Source organism: Ambystoma mexicanum, chromosome 1q (genome assembly GCF_040938575.1).
Source record: "Ambystoma mexicanum isolate Mex_15411 chromosome 1q, UKY_AmexF1_1, whole genome shotgun sequence".
In the NCBI taxonomy this organism is placed as follows: domain Eukaryota; kingdom Metazoa; phylum Chordata; class Amphibia; order Caudata; family Ambystomatidae; genus Ambystoma; species Ambystoma mexicanum.
The window spans coordinates 250,135,075-250,150,875 of NC_090922.1; the positions used below are offsets into that span (position 1 = coordinate 250,135,075).

Consider the following 15,801-nt stretch of genomic DNA (forward strand, 5'->3'; position numbering starts at 1 on the left):
GACCAGGCAATGCAAGATCATAGGAGTGACTTGGTTTTTCATGACGACTGATACCCGTTTATATTTGGGTACTTTTTCACTAATAGTAACCACGTGTTCATCACCCTATTTGCATGGCCACTGCATTCATAAGTGCAGTTTCCACATAATATCCCCTTTAAGGTCTCGCAAAGGAAACAAGTACATAAGAATTCAGTGGCCTTTTAATCTTGTAATTCATGCCATCTGTAATGTTTATGGTACGGACTACGATTGAGCAGTACAATCCATTGATAGGCATACAACAGTTCACCAAACACAACACATACAGATGGAGGGCTCATCCTAGATTATGAATGTAGGAATTCTACCCAACTTCTTCATGTTACAGACTGGGCAATATGTAACAGAGGATCTATTCATGTATATTCGGCCAATCCGGATATGACGTTGTGTGCAACTCGCGTATGATGTCCTACGCATGGCCGCGCATTTAAACAATAACAAACATGGCGGCGACGGTGTTACTACATGCGCACGGCATCCGGGAGGTCAACCTATATATATAGAGCCAAAAATAATGTTAAGGTAAAACTTTAAACCTGACAGTGTTTGGCACAAGGGCATTGTGTCATAGAATGGCTCTCTACACAAGGGTAGACATACAATTGTAATATTCATCAAGGATGACTTTCAGCTAACACAATTACTTATAACAAGAACAAGTTACTCTCTTACCTGGTAACGTTCTTCCGATGGGATGGTCCGATGACGTATTCCATATCTAGGACAGTAATCATCACAGCTGTCCTGCTTCGGAAAATCTTTCTTCATCCTGCGTCGATGACGTCGTCCTCGAGGACCTCCTCCGATGGCACCAGATGTTATAAGTAGGACGCATGACGCCCGTAGCCTCAGTTGTAGTTTTTTCCCAGAACGTGTGGCACCAATCTTCTGCCAGTATGACCACAGAAAGCCTTGCGGAAACGTAAGCTGCAATCGCAAAAGAAATTCTGTAGCGGGGTAAGCAGGGAGGGAGCGATATGGAATACGTAGTCGGACCATCCCATCGAAAGAACATTACCAGGTAAGAGAGTAACTTGTTCTTCGAGGGGATTGTGTCCTCTGACATATTCCATATCTATGAAAGACTCCCAAAGCAGTACCAAAGTAAGGAGCAGGGAAAAGAATTTAGAATATACAAATTTAGAATGCCCAATCAAATTGCAGAGTAAAGGACCACCTTGCCAAAGGACAGATCCTGCCCCCGGATAGAACCAAGGGAGTAGTGATGTACAAAAGTATGGACCGAAGCCCAGGTGGCTGCATCACAGATGTTACGAATGGGAACACCCCTCTGCAGGGCAGCCATACCCCTGGTAGAATGGGCCCGTAAGCCTACCGGAGGGTCCTTACCCGCCAAGCGATAACATTTGGAAATTGCCAAGATGATTCATCGAGACAGTCGGCTTAGTAACAGCTTGTCCCAAAAGGCCTTCCAGCGTAACCAATAAAGAGTTGATCGTCCACTCTGACCCTGGACAGGCGGGAAATGTAGAAGCTTAAAGCTCTCCTAGGATCCAGCCCATGGAGCCTCTCCTCTTCCTTACCAGGATGTGGAGGAGGATAAAGTGCCGGAAGAATAACCTTCGAAGGGATTGTGTCCTCCGACGTATTCCTTATCTTCGATATCTCCTTCCAGCTTTGCTGGCCTCGGAAATTTTTTCTCTAGAGGGCGCTGCCCGTCGACGTCCGCCGAGTCGATGTCCCTCGACAGCCGCCGTATCGACGTCATCCTGCCTATAAAGGCCGCGGGCAGCGTCCGTTGCTCAGTTCCGTTTTTCCGCGCTTACTCAGTGCCTCGGTATATCGTTGCTCAGTTTCGTAGAGAATTTATCCTATTTACCTCGAGATATTCGATCCATACTCAATGGCTTCCTCGTCGGAACCGACAACCCCTCGGTCCGGCTTCAAAAAATGCCGAGACTGTGGGAAAAAGATGTCGCTGACTGACCCTCACAGAGTTTTTCTGTGGTGTTTGGGAGCTGAACACCATTGTTCGGAGTGCGAGGACTGTATGTCCATGACAGCTAAGGCCCTGAAGGAGCGTAGGGGGAAGCTGGAGAAAGGTAAGACTTCAAAAGCTTCTTCTTCCTCGACGAAGTCGAGACATTCGTCTCCTCGTCACCATTCGCGCTCCAGGTCTCGGAGTGGGTCCCATCACTTCTCGAGATCGAAGCACTCGAAGAGGAGACGTCGAAGATCCCCTTCTTCATCCTCCTCTTCCTCTGTTTCTCCTAAGAGAATCCCTTGCCCCACGAAACATAGTTCCCGGGCTGAATGGGAGGAATTCCACAAAAATATGATGAGCAACTTCGAGAAAGCGGCCTCGACCCCCTCGAAGACTGCCGAGAGTGATGCTCTGGTCGAAAGACCCAAAGGTCAAAAACGCTGCGAGTCGCAGTACCCGGCGAAGGAAGCTTCTCGAGCGCGTCTCGAACCCTCGAGTAAAGCTATGACCTCGAAACCTTCTTCGAAGGTTCCGTCGACGCCGTCGACGAAGGTTCCGTCGACGCTGAGGTCGGTGTCTTCGACGCCGTTGTCGAAGGGACCTTCGATACACGGGTCTGTCGACTCAACGCCATCTTCGACACCGGCGTCGACGCCAAGGAAAATCACGGTTGCGACGCACTCAGTGGCTATCCCCAGGTCCTCGAGATTGTCGACTTCCTCAAGCAGAATCCCAATTCTATCGAGGTCCTCGAGGCCTCCGCCTTTGTTTTCGACGCCACGCCTGAAGCCTTCGGCGTCGACGACATCAACGTTTTCGAGGCCAATTACAACAAGTTTGGCACCCTCTGCCTTGGAGATGGGTTTCACACCCTTTGTGAGTTCAGAACAATTGAGAACTATGTCCTCAATTATGGAAGAGGGAGAACTATCTGAACAGGAAGACACATTTGGGTTGCAGGGACCTGCAACCCCAGTTCAAGAGGAGTTATCCTCAGAAGAACGCATGTTAAAGTATCTCCATGATTCCTTACATGAGGCAAGTGGGTTAGACACTTCCCCTGAGGTGGAGTTCGCTAGGCCAGACCCAGGGGAGCATGCTGAAACCCCCTATAGAGCCTTAATGGCCAGGATCACAGAATTTATGGGGTGGTCAACACCTTCACGGTCTTTCCAACAAGATGACCTCACGGATATTCTTGATAAAGGTCCACAGGAGGATCCTGTAGTGCCCTTTCATAAAGCTCTTCAGAGGAAAATCATGACGAACTGGGAAACCCCAGATGTCGTCCCGACAGTAAATAAAAAACTGTCTACTAAATACAGGGTATCTTCTCCAGACCCGGAGTTTTTGTCAAAACACCCATCCCCAGAAAGTCTGGTGGTACAGGCAGCATTTCTACTGATGTCAAGACTGCTTACCCTACCGTCCCACAGGACAGGGACGATAAGAAATATGATGCTATGGCAAAGAAAGTTTTTTTCGGCATGTAGCATGGCGTTAAAATCTGTTAATGCTACTTGCACCCTTGCTAGATTCAGCCATACACTTTGGGAGTGTGCTTCTACAGCGGCTGACTGCATCCCGGAGGGAGAAGAAAGGGAGGCGTTCCTAAATATCATACAGGATGGTAAAGACGCCATGTGCGAATCCCTCCAGACGGGCATTGATTCGGCTGACAGTATCAGCAGAGCAATGGCGGCAAGTACAACAACCAGGAGATTCGCTTGGTTGAGAAAGTCTGGTTTTGCCCCAGATGTGCAAGCCAGGCTCTTGAACATGCCATTCGATGGCTCTTCTTTGTTTGGGAAAAAGGCGGATGACAGTTTAGAAAAACTGCAAACATCAAAGGCAGCAGCAAAATCCCTAGGCGCTGCAATCCGTCAGACACCTTTTCCTCCCACAGGAACCTCTGCGAGGGGCAAGTCCTTTCGCTTCTACTCCGCATTCGGAAGAGGTAGAGGACGACTGGCTCAAAGAGGACAAAGAAGAACTACCCGAGGTGGACGGGATAGATATTCAAAAGCCGCAGCAACAGCAGGTGCCTCTTTACCATCGGCATCTGCATCAGCCGCCCCAAAACCACTCTGAGGACTTCCCTCACAAGACACCTGTAGGAGGCAGGTTAACTCAACATCTGGCGGAATGGCAGGCTATCACGTCAGATGCTTGGGCATTGGAAACAGTTGCCCAAGGTTACTGCCTGCCTCTCCTACGCATACCTCAGAGTCATCCACCGGGGATCAGCTCTCAGAAAGCTCCAGATCCGCTCCTCTTGCAGGAAATTTTAGACCTGCTAGAGAAAGGTGCCACAGAACCGGTACCTGTAGCGGAGAGGAACAAGGGCTGCTACTCCCCTTACTTTCTCATTCCAAAGAAAGACGGAGGACTGAGACCCATCTTGGACTTGCGAGAATTGAACAAATTCCTCAGGAAAGACAAATTCAAGATGGTAACTCTTTCTCAGATCCTTCAGGCCCTTCAGTTCCAGGACTGGTTGGTATCTCTGGACCTTCAGGACGCTTATTTCCATGTGCCTATCCATCTCAAGCACAGGAAATACCTGAGGTTCGCAATTGGCAACTCTCATTATCAATTTCGAGTGCTGCCATTTGGGCTGACCTCCGCCCCGAGGGTCTTCACCAAGTTAATGTTGGTAGTGGCTGCAAGTCTAAGGAGGGAAGGGATTCATGTGTACCCCTACCTGGACGATTGGTTGATCAGGGCTGTATCTTCGGAACAAGCTCAGATCCAGCTAAATCACGTTTGCCACTCCCTTCACAGACTGAGCTTCTCCCTCAATTTAAAGAAGTCACAAATGATACCATAGCAGAGACTCCAGTTCATCGGAACGATCCTGGACACTTCCCTGGGAAAAGCCTCGCCACCAGAGGTGAGGGCTCAAGATAGTCTACAGATGGTTACCAAGTTCCAAAATGCCCAACGTCTCCCAGCCTTCGACTTTTTGAGGTTGCTAGGCCTCATGGCATCCTGCATTTTCCTAGTGCCAGAGGCTCGCCTGAGAATGAGATCCCTCCAGTGGGCACTGAGGACTCAGTGGTCACAATTCTCAGGAAGAATGACAGATCTTCTTCAGGTTCCCGACAGGGTGGCTCGAGACCTTCAGTGGTGGGCCTGTCAGGAGAACATTCTGAAAGGAGAACAGTTTTGGCAACCCTGGCCGGAGATGACCGTAGTCACAGACGCCTCACTCACGGGGTGGGGAGCCCATGCCAACGACTTGACCATCAGCGGTCGTTGTTCTCCATCGGAGTCCAGACTACATATCAACCTGTTAGAGCTGAGGGCCATCAGACTTGCGCTGAAGGCTTTTCTGCCATCTGTACAAGGAAAGAATGTCCTGATAATGACGGACAACACGGTGGCCATGCACTACCTCAACAAAAGAGGAGGCGTAGGATCACTGTCACTGTGCAGAGAGGCGATGCAGCTCTGGTTTTGGGCAATCCAAGAAGGAATCTCTCTATCGGCAGTTCACCTAGCTGGAGAGAAGAACTTGACAGCAGACACTCCGAGCAGGCAGAGCACAGTCTCCCACGAGTGGGAACTAGCTCAGGAAGTCCTTCAAGAAATCTTCGCCCTTTGGGGAACCCCTCGGGTGGATCTGTTCGCCACCAGTGTCAACAGGAAGTGCGATCTGTTCTGTTCAAGGGAATTTCCCCCGAGAGGAGCTCTGGGAGACGCGTTGATAGTGGACTGGGAGTTTCCGCTTCTGTACGCGTTCCCACCGGTCCCTGTCATTCCTCAAATGATCAGGAGGTTGAGAAGATTCCGGAAAACCATGATCCTAATTGCCCCGGATTGGGCCAGGAGAACGTGGTACCCGGACCTTCTAGACTTGTCCATCTGCCCTCCAATTCGACTTCCACTCAGAGAGAATCTACTCTCACAGAAGGGAGGTCAGGTTCTCCATTCAGACATCAAAACCCTCAACCTTCACACTTGGCTTCTGAAAGGCTGAGGTACAAGGATTGGGACCTCCCTGATGATGATATGGAGGTGTTGCTTTCGGCAAGGAGGCCAGCAACAAAGTCTTTATACCGCTGCCGTTGGAATAGATTTTGCAGCTGGTGTAGAGAAAAGAATATCGACCCCTTTTCATGTGGTACACCAATGGTTTTGTCCTTCCTACTCTATTTGGCGAATTCAGGCCTTCAAGTTGGCACCATTAAGGGCTATCTCGCAGCGCTATCCATCTTTAAGAGCACTGCGGAAGAACCATCCTATTTCAAGTTACCCTTGGAAATACAGTTTCTAAAGGGTTAACTAACGTTTATCCCCCAAGACCATTCCAGGTCCCCCTATGGGATTTAAACTTAGTCCTAACTTTCCTGATGGGCACACCTTTCGAACCACTCCATTCTTGTTTGTTAAGATTTCTTAGCCTTAAAACTGTTTTATTAATAGCACTTACATCTGCTAGAAGGGTGAGCGAGTTACAAGCTCTTTCTTGTAAACCCCCTCATCCAATCTTTCAAAAAGACAAAGTTGTCCTGCAAGTGAAGCCTAATTTCCTCCCAAAGGTGGTTTCTGAATTCCATATCACTCAGAAGATTACACTGCCATCTTTCTATCCTCCTCCTCATGCGGTAAAAGAGGAAGAGAGGTTACACAGGCTAGACCCTAGAAGGGCTTTAAGTTTTTACATCAGTAGACTGGCTAGGATAAGACAGGCAGACCAGCTGTTTGTAGGCTACGCAGGTCACAAGCTGGGGTTACCGATAACTAAGCAGACCATTTCCAGATGGATCATTCTAGCCATTTTGGAATGTTATAAACTGGCAGGAAAAGAGCCCCCTCAAAATCTTAGGGCTCATTCGACCAGAGGTATTGCAGCTTCATCTGCCCTCAAAAGAGGAGTGCCGGTGAAAGACTTATGTGCGGCTGCCACATGGTCGTCCGCCCATACCTTTACACGATTTTACAACTTGGATTCCTCCTCCGGTCAAGAGACTAGGTTTGGAAGGGCAGTATTGCACTCTATTCATCAATAAAAGGGAAGCATGAAGTCAGTACTCCCACCTCCAATAACAGAATACTGCTATGGGAGCCTATCTAAGATAAGGAATACGTCGGAGGACACAATCCCTTCGAAGAACAAGTTACTTCTTACCTTGTAACGTTCTTTCGATGGGATGTTCCTCCGACGTATTCCTTATCGACCCTCCCATCCATCCCCGCAGTACTACTTCCCTTGTGGTTGCAGCTTACGCTCCTTCAGGGTGATTAGTCTAGTCCAGACAGAAAAACTGTGGGCTACAAAACGGAACTGAGCAACGGACACTGCGGGCGGCCTTTATAGGCAGGATGACGTCGACGTCGATACGGCGGCTGTCGAGGGACATCGACTCGGCGGACGTCGACGCGCAGCGCCCTCTAGAGAAAATTTTTCCGAGGCCAGCAAAGCTGGAAGGAGATATCTAAGATAAGGAATACGTCGGAGGAACATCCCATCGAAAGAATGTTACAAGGTAAGAAGTAACTTGTTCTTCTGGCTTAAATGAAATTCCGACACCACCTTTGGAAGAAAGGAAGGACGAACTCTAAGGACAACCCTGTCCTTATGAAATACAGTGAAGGGTGGCTTAACTGAAAGTGCCTGTAACTTGCTCACTCTGCGAGCGGAAGTGACTGCAACTAAAAACACAGTTATAAGTGTTAACAGTCTCAAAGGACAAGAATGCAAAGGCTCAACGGGCGCACCCATTAGAAACTTGAGAACAAGGTTCGATCCCAACCGGGCACCTGGAAAGGTGACGGAGGGAACACATTAGTGAGCCCTTTCAGAAACTGAGAAATCAAAGGGATTTTAAAATAAGAACACTCCTCAGACGAGCGCTTAAATATAGACCGCGCCGCCAGGTATCCTTTAACGGTATCCGCTTGTAGGCCCCTGTGGGCCAAAGAAAGCAAAAAAGACAGAACGACAGGAATGTCACATGAAAAAGGATCCACATTCTGAACCCTGCACCAGTCGCAGAACTTCCTGCAACGGTACAGGGACTTTGTTGCCGGCCGTCTGGCCGAAAGCAACACCTCCATCACGTCTTCAGGGTGGTCCCAATCCTTATAACTCAACCTTTCAGAAGCCAAGCGTGAAGGTTGAGCGATCTGACCTCTGGATGGAGAACCTGACCCCCCTCCCGTGAGAGCAGATTGTCTCGGTAGGGAAGACGACATGGAGGGCAGATGGACAAGTCCAGAAGGTCCGGGTACCATGTCCTCCGGGCCCATGCCAGAGCAATGAGGATCATCCAGGAACCGAACCTCCATAACCTCCTCAGCACTTGCAGAATGACGGGGACTGCAGGAAAAGCGTACAGCAGCGGGAAGGACCACTCCACCACGAACGCGTCCCCATAGGCTCCGTTTGGAGGAAATTTCCGCGAGCAGAACCTTTCGCACTTCCGGTTGACACTGGAGGCGAAGAGATCCACTTGAGGGGTCCCCCAAAGGGAAAAGATCTCCAGGAGAATCTCCTGAGGCAGCTCCCACTCTTGAGAGATCGTGCTCTGCCTACTCAGAGCGTCCGCCGTCTCGTTTTCATCTCCGGCCAGATGAACTGCCGAGATCGAAATTTCCTGCTGGATGGCTCAGAACCAGAACTGCATCACCTCCCTGCACAGAGGAAGTGACCCTGCCACCCCTTTTTGTTGAAGTAGTGCATGGGCACTGTGTTGTCCGTCAGAATCGGCATATTCTTTCCCCGCACAGTCGGCAGAAAAGCCTTCAGGGCAAGCCTGACGGTCCTCAGCTCCAACAGATTGATATGGAGTCTGGACTCTGACAGAGACCAACGACCGCTGACTGTCAAATCGTTGGCATGAGCTCCCCATCCCGTGAGGGATGCGTCCGTCACGATTGTCCCCTCCGGCCAGGGTAGCCAAAAAAGAGACCCCTTCATCAGATTGCCTTTGACGGCCCACCACAGAAGGTCCTGGGCAACTGAGGATGGCACCTGAACAGGGTCCGACATCCTGCCGGAGGACTGAGACCAGTGGAGCTTGAGTGCCCATTGCAAAGATCTCATCCGCAACCTGGCCTCTGGCACCAGAAAAATGCAGGATGCCATGAGGCCGAGCAATCTCAAGAACTCGAACGCAGGGAGACTCTGGGCATGTTGGAACCTGTGCACCATCTGCTGATGTGAGCCCTCACCTGGGGAGGAAAACACTGCCCCCAGGGACGTGTCGAGCACTGCTCTGATGTACTGGAGCCGCTAAATTGGCGTCAAGCGGGACTTCTTTAAGTTGAGGGAGAAGCCCAGCCTGTGAAGGGAGTGGCAGGTGACGGACAGATGATCCAGGACTTGCTCGGGAGAGCGCGCCCTGATCAACCAATCGTCCAGGTAAGGGTAGACGTGAATCCCCCCCCTTTCCTGAGATACGCTGCCACCATCATGAGCTTGGTGAAAACCCTTGGGGCGGAGGTCAATCCGAACGGCAGGACCTGAAACTGAAAATGTGAGTCGCGAACCTCAGGTGGTACTTGTTCTTGGGATGGATCGGCACATGAAAATAAGCGTCCTTGAGGTCGAGAGACACCAACCAGTCCTGAAGTTGAAGGGCCTGGAGGACTTGAGAGAGAGAGAGAATAACCATCTTGAACTTGTCCTTCCTGAGGAGTTTGTTCAAACCGCGCAAGTCCATGATGGGTCTCAATCCCCCGTCTTTCTTCGAAATAAAAAAATAAGGGGAATACCATTCCTTGTTCCTCTCCGCTACAGGCACCAGTTAAATACCGCCTTTCTCCAGCAGGGATTGAATTTCCTGCGCAAGGAGCGGATCTGGACTCTTCAAAGAGCGATTCCCTGGTGGATTGTTGTGAGGCCTCTGTCGGAAAGGAATACGGTAGCCGTGGGCTATGATCTCCAGAACCCACACATCTAAAGTAATGGCACACCATTCTGCAAGATGCTGCGCCAGTCTTCCCCCAACTGGTGAAGCATGGGCCTCATGACTGAGCAGAAGCGGCTGCGGTGTTGCTTGACAAGGCACATACGAAGTTGGCCGCCTGAAGAGCCATACCCCCTTAAGAAACACTTTCTTCGCCCAGCCATCAAAACGCTTGCCGTCCCTATCAGGAGGGATGGTAGGATTTGACGCCTGCTTCGCTGGGGCTGTAGCCGCCTGCACCACCAAACTCTCCGGAGTGGGGTGCGTGGTCAAGTAGCAGGGGTCACTACTGGCTGGGCGGTATTTTTGCGGCAAAGACTTGCCCACTGCCGGGAGACTCTCCAGAGCCGTCCAAGCCGCTGCCACCCTTTTTTGCAGAGCCATATGGAATGGCAGTACCGGGTCAGTGGGTGGACCTTGGTCGAGGATATCCATCAGGTCATCCTGCACAAAATCAGCTGGGGGCGCCGACCACCCCAAGTAGTCTGTGACCCTCGACATAAGGCGCCGGTACGATGACTCGGCATGGGTGCCAAGCTCAGGCCTACAGAACTCCACCTCCGGAGAGGTGTCCAGACCACTGGCATCATGCAGTGACTGACGGAAGTCCTCAATCTGGCTATGACCAGGAAGAATCTCATCTGGCACCATGTCCGGAACCAACCCATCTTCAGAACCCTCTTCCACCTTGGAAATATACTCCATAGCCTGGAAAGAGGGCAAAGAATATGGTAGAAAGACATTCTTTGCCCAGAACCTTTCTAGGGGTTTCCCCCCATACCACGGGGTACCTCCGACACCACAGCCTCGAAAGGCGTTGAGGGCGTTGAGTGAAACGACGTCGAGTGCGGCGCCGACATAGACTGCTTCGACACAGGCCTCGAGGGTGGAGCCCCAAGCGTGTCCTTCGACAGCCTGGGTGCCAATGGCGTCGACGACTTCCTCAGAGGCGGAGCCTCGAGAGAGTCCGACCACCTTGGTGCCACCGGCGTTGACGTCTTCTTCGAAGACTTCACAGGTGAACACGGGCTCGAGCGCGTCGAGGACCGGGACTTGGAACGAGCATGACTGGAACGATTCCCCTTGTCTGAGCGGGACCTCTCCCGCGAATCGTGCCGACCACCTGAGCCCGAAGGCGTATGAGCGGTGTCTCCAGTATGGTCACGACAGACCCCTCTCGGAGGCGCAGACGGACCAGAGCCCTGCGATTCAAGAATCACCAGCATTTTCTTCCCGAAGGAAGCCCATTCCTCCGGAGAGGAACGCTTGGTGGGATAAGAAACCCGCCGACGGGCGGAGTCCTCAGACGAGGACGGGGAAGGCGACCGATGACGGCGCTTCCGGGAGTGCCTCGAAGAGGCAGAGGAGTGGCGGGACCCACTCCGGGACCGAGACCCCCTAGACTTACGATTACGATGCGGAGAGTCGCCCCTTGAATCTTCCGTCGAAAGCCCAGTGGACCTCGCCTTCCAGGGCTTGGACACCTTACAGACCGACAGCTTTGTCTTACGTTCCCGCAAGGCCTTGGACATAAGCGACTGTCAGTCAACACAATCATGCGTGTCATGGGCCTCCCCAAGGCACCAGAGGCAGGCGCCGTGCAAGTCCGTCACGGACACCTTGGGCCTGCAGTCCCCACACTTCTTGAAGCCCGGACGCGGGGTGGAAGAAGAGGAAGACATCCCGAAAATACTTCACAAACTAACAGGTTCGAAGAACCGAAAGAACAGAAACTCTAGAGAGTCGAAGCGCGCCGAGATCTCCCAAGCAAACACGTTCGCGTAAAAAATGGAGCTGAGGCTACGGGCGTTGTGCGTCCTACTTATAACATCTGTTGACGTCGGCTGTCAGAGGAGGTCCTCGAGGACGGCGTATCGACATCGACGCAGGACGCAGAAAGATTTTCCAAAGCAGCACAGCTGTGGTGATTACTGTCATAGATATGGAATACCTCGGAGGACCCAATCCCCTCGAATTATGGTTACTGCCAGGTACTACTGATTTGACAGTGTTGGGCAGAAACCTGTGCAGTTCCCTTAGGGACCACTGCAAAAGGCTTAAGACTACAGGTGTTGGCAGTAAGCAGTCTGTACCACCCAGATTTACCTGGTAGCTCTGGCTGAGCAGCCAGACTTCTCTCAAGAAGAGTTAGACATTATATAGAGTATACAAGATAGGTACCAAAATACAGTAGCACAAGCAAACACTGACCAGAGCTTTGGTATCAAGTATATAATTATTTAAAGACACACTTAGAAACACTAGCACTTTTATTATAAGCAAGTTCAAAAACACAGTCACTATTAATATATATACATCCCTTATTCCTTATTAGGCAAGTCTTAGTTAACACCACTTATTTCCAGACAGAGGTGAGCGCTTAACTAAAGATGGCACTCCAATAAGTTAAGAAAAAGGGCAGAAAAAGGCAGAAATTCGGAACAGCACACAACACAATACTTTAGAAGCATTCAGCAAGGCAGGAAAGTCAGTCTACTTGTGAGCAAAAAGTTCAGAGGCCAGGCTCCCTCTTGGAGAGAGTAGAACACCAATGCGCCCAAGATCACACAGTTTAAAAGGCTTGGACAGTCTTGCAGAGAGTTTAAAAAGGAATCGGTTCAGCTCATAAAAGTTCAGTTAGCCAGCCTAGGGCCAACCCAAGTGGTAAGATGAGGATTTACGAGACACCCCACACAGACCGTTGCAAGGGAGGCCAGGTGGACACAGTACCTTGAAAGTGGAGAGAATCCTCCAGTGGGGGCAGTTGTTCCTGGCAGTGGATGCAAGTTGCGGCGTCGTCCAGAGGCAGAGAGCATTTCGACTTGGAGGAAAGCTGAAGGTTGTTGCACTGTCAGGGAAACCAGCCGCAGAGTTCTCTGGTTAAAAGGTACTACCCTTTTATTCGCGGTAGTGCTAAAACGTGGTATCCCGGTTGCTGGGGTGCTTGGCACAGGCAAGGCGGCCACGAGATGATCCGGGAAGGCGAAAGGCGGGCAAACTGGTTATCCCCACCAGCCAAAGGAAGAAGACTCTTCGGGATGAAGATCTCCTCTGTCGTTGGAAGTAGTAGTGAGTCGGTTCAGCAGGGCTCCACCGGTGGTGCCGTCATTGCAGGTCGGCTCAGCTTCTCCCTCTTCGGATTCTTTGGTCCTATGGCGACGTCTGAAGTCCCAGTCCCCAAAGCCCTGCTTTTATGCAGAAAACCCCCATTCATCAGTCCTAGCTGTCACTTAAACATGCTAAGTGGTGAGCCGGGCGGCTCACCACTGGCCCAATCGTACAAGAGTGCGACTTGAGTTGCCGAGGCAACTTAGTCCAGGGTGCCTACACCCCCTCCTGCACCCCCTGTGGTACCCAGACAGAGTGGCACCACTTTGGATGGCTTCTGTGCAGAAGCCCGCCAAAAGTGGAACAAAGGGCTCAACTTCGAGTTGGAGTCACAGAAGCGAACACAAACGCCATTTTGGAATCGAGTTCTGGCAAAAAATACCAACCGGTGAATTAATATTAAATAAATAAACCGGCGGTATGTTTGAGGCTATGTTAAAAAGTATTAGCCTCGAACAATGGGAAAATCCCATAGGAATATATTTGCAGTTGAATATAAAAAGTAGTATCCACTGCCACCAGCCAAAACTCGCTCAGGGGGGACTGGACAGTGCCCCCTCGAACAACAGACCCAGGGGCAATCGAATCGCCCCTACCAGTACGCCCACAATATGATGGTTTGTACTGGTTCTGTTCACAATTTAGGACTAGTAAAGCCAATGGTGACTTTACATGCCCTGGGAGACAGTAGTCAGTCCCAGAGTACGGAGTCTATGTTTGGGGGTCACTATGACACCCCTGTGTTACGGCACGGAGGGTGCTGGGTAACACACATACCAAAAACACATGAAGCCCTATGGAGTAAAAGACCCCATAGCCCATCAAACACATTACAAAGTCAAAAGGATATCTCAAATCATGTCTAAGAGTGGGAGAAAAAGAGTCTCACTCTTAGCAGGAGAAAAAAATAAACCCCAAAAATCCAGCAAAGCTGCTGGGGGGACTCACTAGTTTGGGAAATTAGCCTTAACAGAGAATTCTCCCTAACACAGAGGACCCTCAATGGGAAGGAATCGTGTACTACCAGAATTTCGAGAAGAACAGTTTAATAATTCTATTTGTTTAACTAGCGCACGTACATCCGGTAAGACAGTTAACCTTAGTATCCAATAAGGAATGACCAATATAATATGAGCATCATAGCACAAGTGAGACTACAACATATCTTGCTATTCTTTATTTGCTAGGACTGATCACACTATCAATCAAGACAAAGGGTGAGTTCTATCATGATTTTTCACATTAGTGCACCTAATGGGTTCAAGGATTCAATAGGTGAGTGGCACATGGGCACAAATAAGGAGCTATTCATTACCAGTGGTGATATGAGATAACCTATATGTCGACAGACACTAGCACTTCTCTATACTTTGCATACACTTACCAGATACCTTGCATGCAACTAATAGACACACACATTAAACATTCTCACAGAGTGAAATGTATACAGTAGCCATGCAAAAACGGGATGCACCATATATCACTTTTGAAAAATATATTTGCAGGACCTAACTGTGTAATAAATGTAAATAACTATAGCCTATTGCTCGTCTGTTTTTCCTGCTGATGTACCTCCTCTATTCATTACCAATGGCCTCTATTTCTATTGGCACTATGGTTCCCTCTTCCTCGTCCATTGGTAGCTCAGGAGGCATGCAATGTCAGTTCCATACTGGAACATCTCCGGGCCACTGGCACCCCCCCCTCTGTACCTTGCGTCCACAAAAGGCTTGAACACTCTGTTTTACATTGAGTATGTGTATTCCTGGTGTGGAGCACACTATTCCCTTGTCTGTGAATGAGGTGGTCATGTTCAATCTGCTCATAATGCCTCGTCCCAGTATGTTTAATTTACTCTCGACACACACATGTAAAGGCAGTGATAGATTGTGATCTCCTTTAGAAAGTGAGATCTTATCTGTAAATGGAGCCCCTTTTTGAGCCCCAGAGTATCCTTGCGTGTTCATGGCATTGCCTGACAATGTAAATGCTCCTTCCCTAAAGAAAGGGAAACGTTTTGTCACCTATCGCCACCCCTATGCGAGGTTCCTCCGCAGGGTTGGGTGTGATGGACAGGATGGGACACAGCAAGTTTGTCTGTGGCTTGTCCTTTTGAGGATACAGGAACATCCCATTCCCAATAAAGGGGTTGTTCCCTACCATGCTAACTCCTCTCAGTTGTCTGACAGGAACTGTAGCCATTGAGTGCACATGTGCTTGTGCGTCATTGCTGTGTGTCTGTGCTAATTGCTGTGTGTTCCCTTTAATCTGCGGTGCTTGCAAATATTGTGGTACCGGTGCTGGCATCTGTCGTACTTGCATTTGTGTTTGTGGGGCTTGCACTTGTGGCATCTGTTGATGTGTGCCCTATATCTGTCCTTGCTGTTGGTCCTATGCATAATAATCATTCTGATCCCCTTGATAGGGCTCCTGATCCGCTGCCCCCCAGTTTTGTTGCATTCGTGTGTGTGTGTGTGTGTGTGTGTGTGTGTGTGTGTGTGTGTGTGTGTGTGTGTGTGTGTGTGTGTGTGTATATATGTGTGTATATATTTTATTTTTTTATTGTGATTTTAGTCAACATTTTGACTTTTTACACAAGACAATATTCAAATGATGCACTCTGAAAATACATATCAAAGTGACAATATCAAATAAAAATAGACATACATACATACTAATAGCAGCAGGATAGTAAAATATAAAAAGTAAATCCAATTATTCTATAACATTCTTTCCTTGACTAAAAATGAGACCATTATTACAAAAAAAAATCAATTTCAGCGTGAT

General features: G+C 49.6%; 1 protein-coding gene across 1 annotated transcript in view; it reads left to right on the plus strand.

Annotated features, from left to right (window-relative positions):
• The window catches only part of KMT5C (lysine methyltransferase 5C), a 561,873-nt gene that overhangs the window by 166,355 nt on the left and 379,717 nt on the right, over positions 1-15,801 (plus strand). The gene's annotated exons all lie outside the window — the stretch shown is intronic.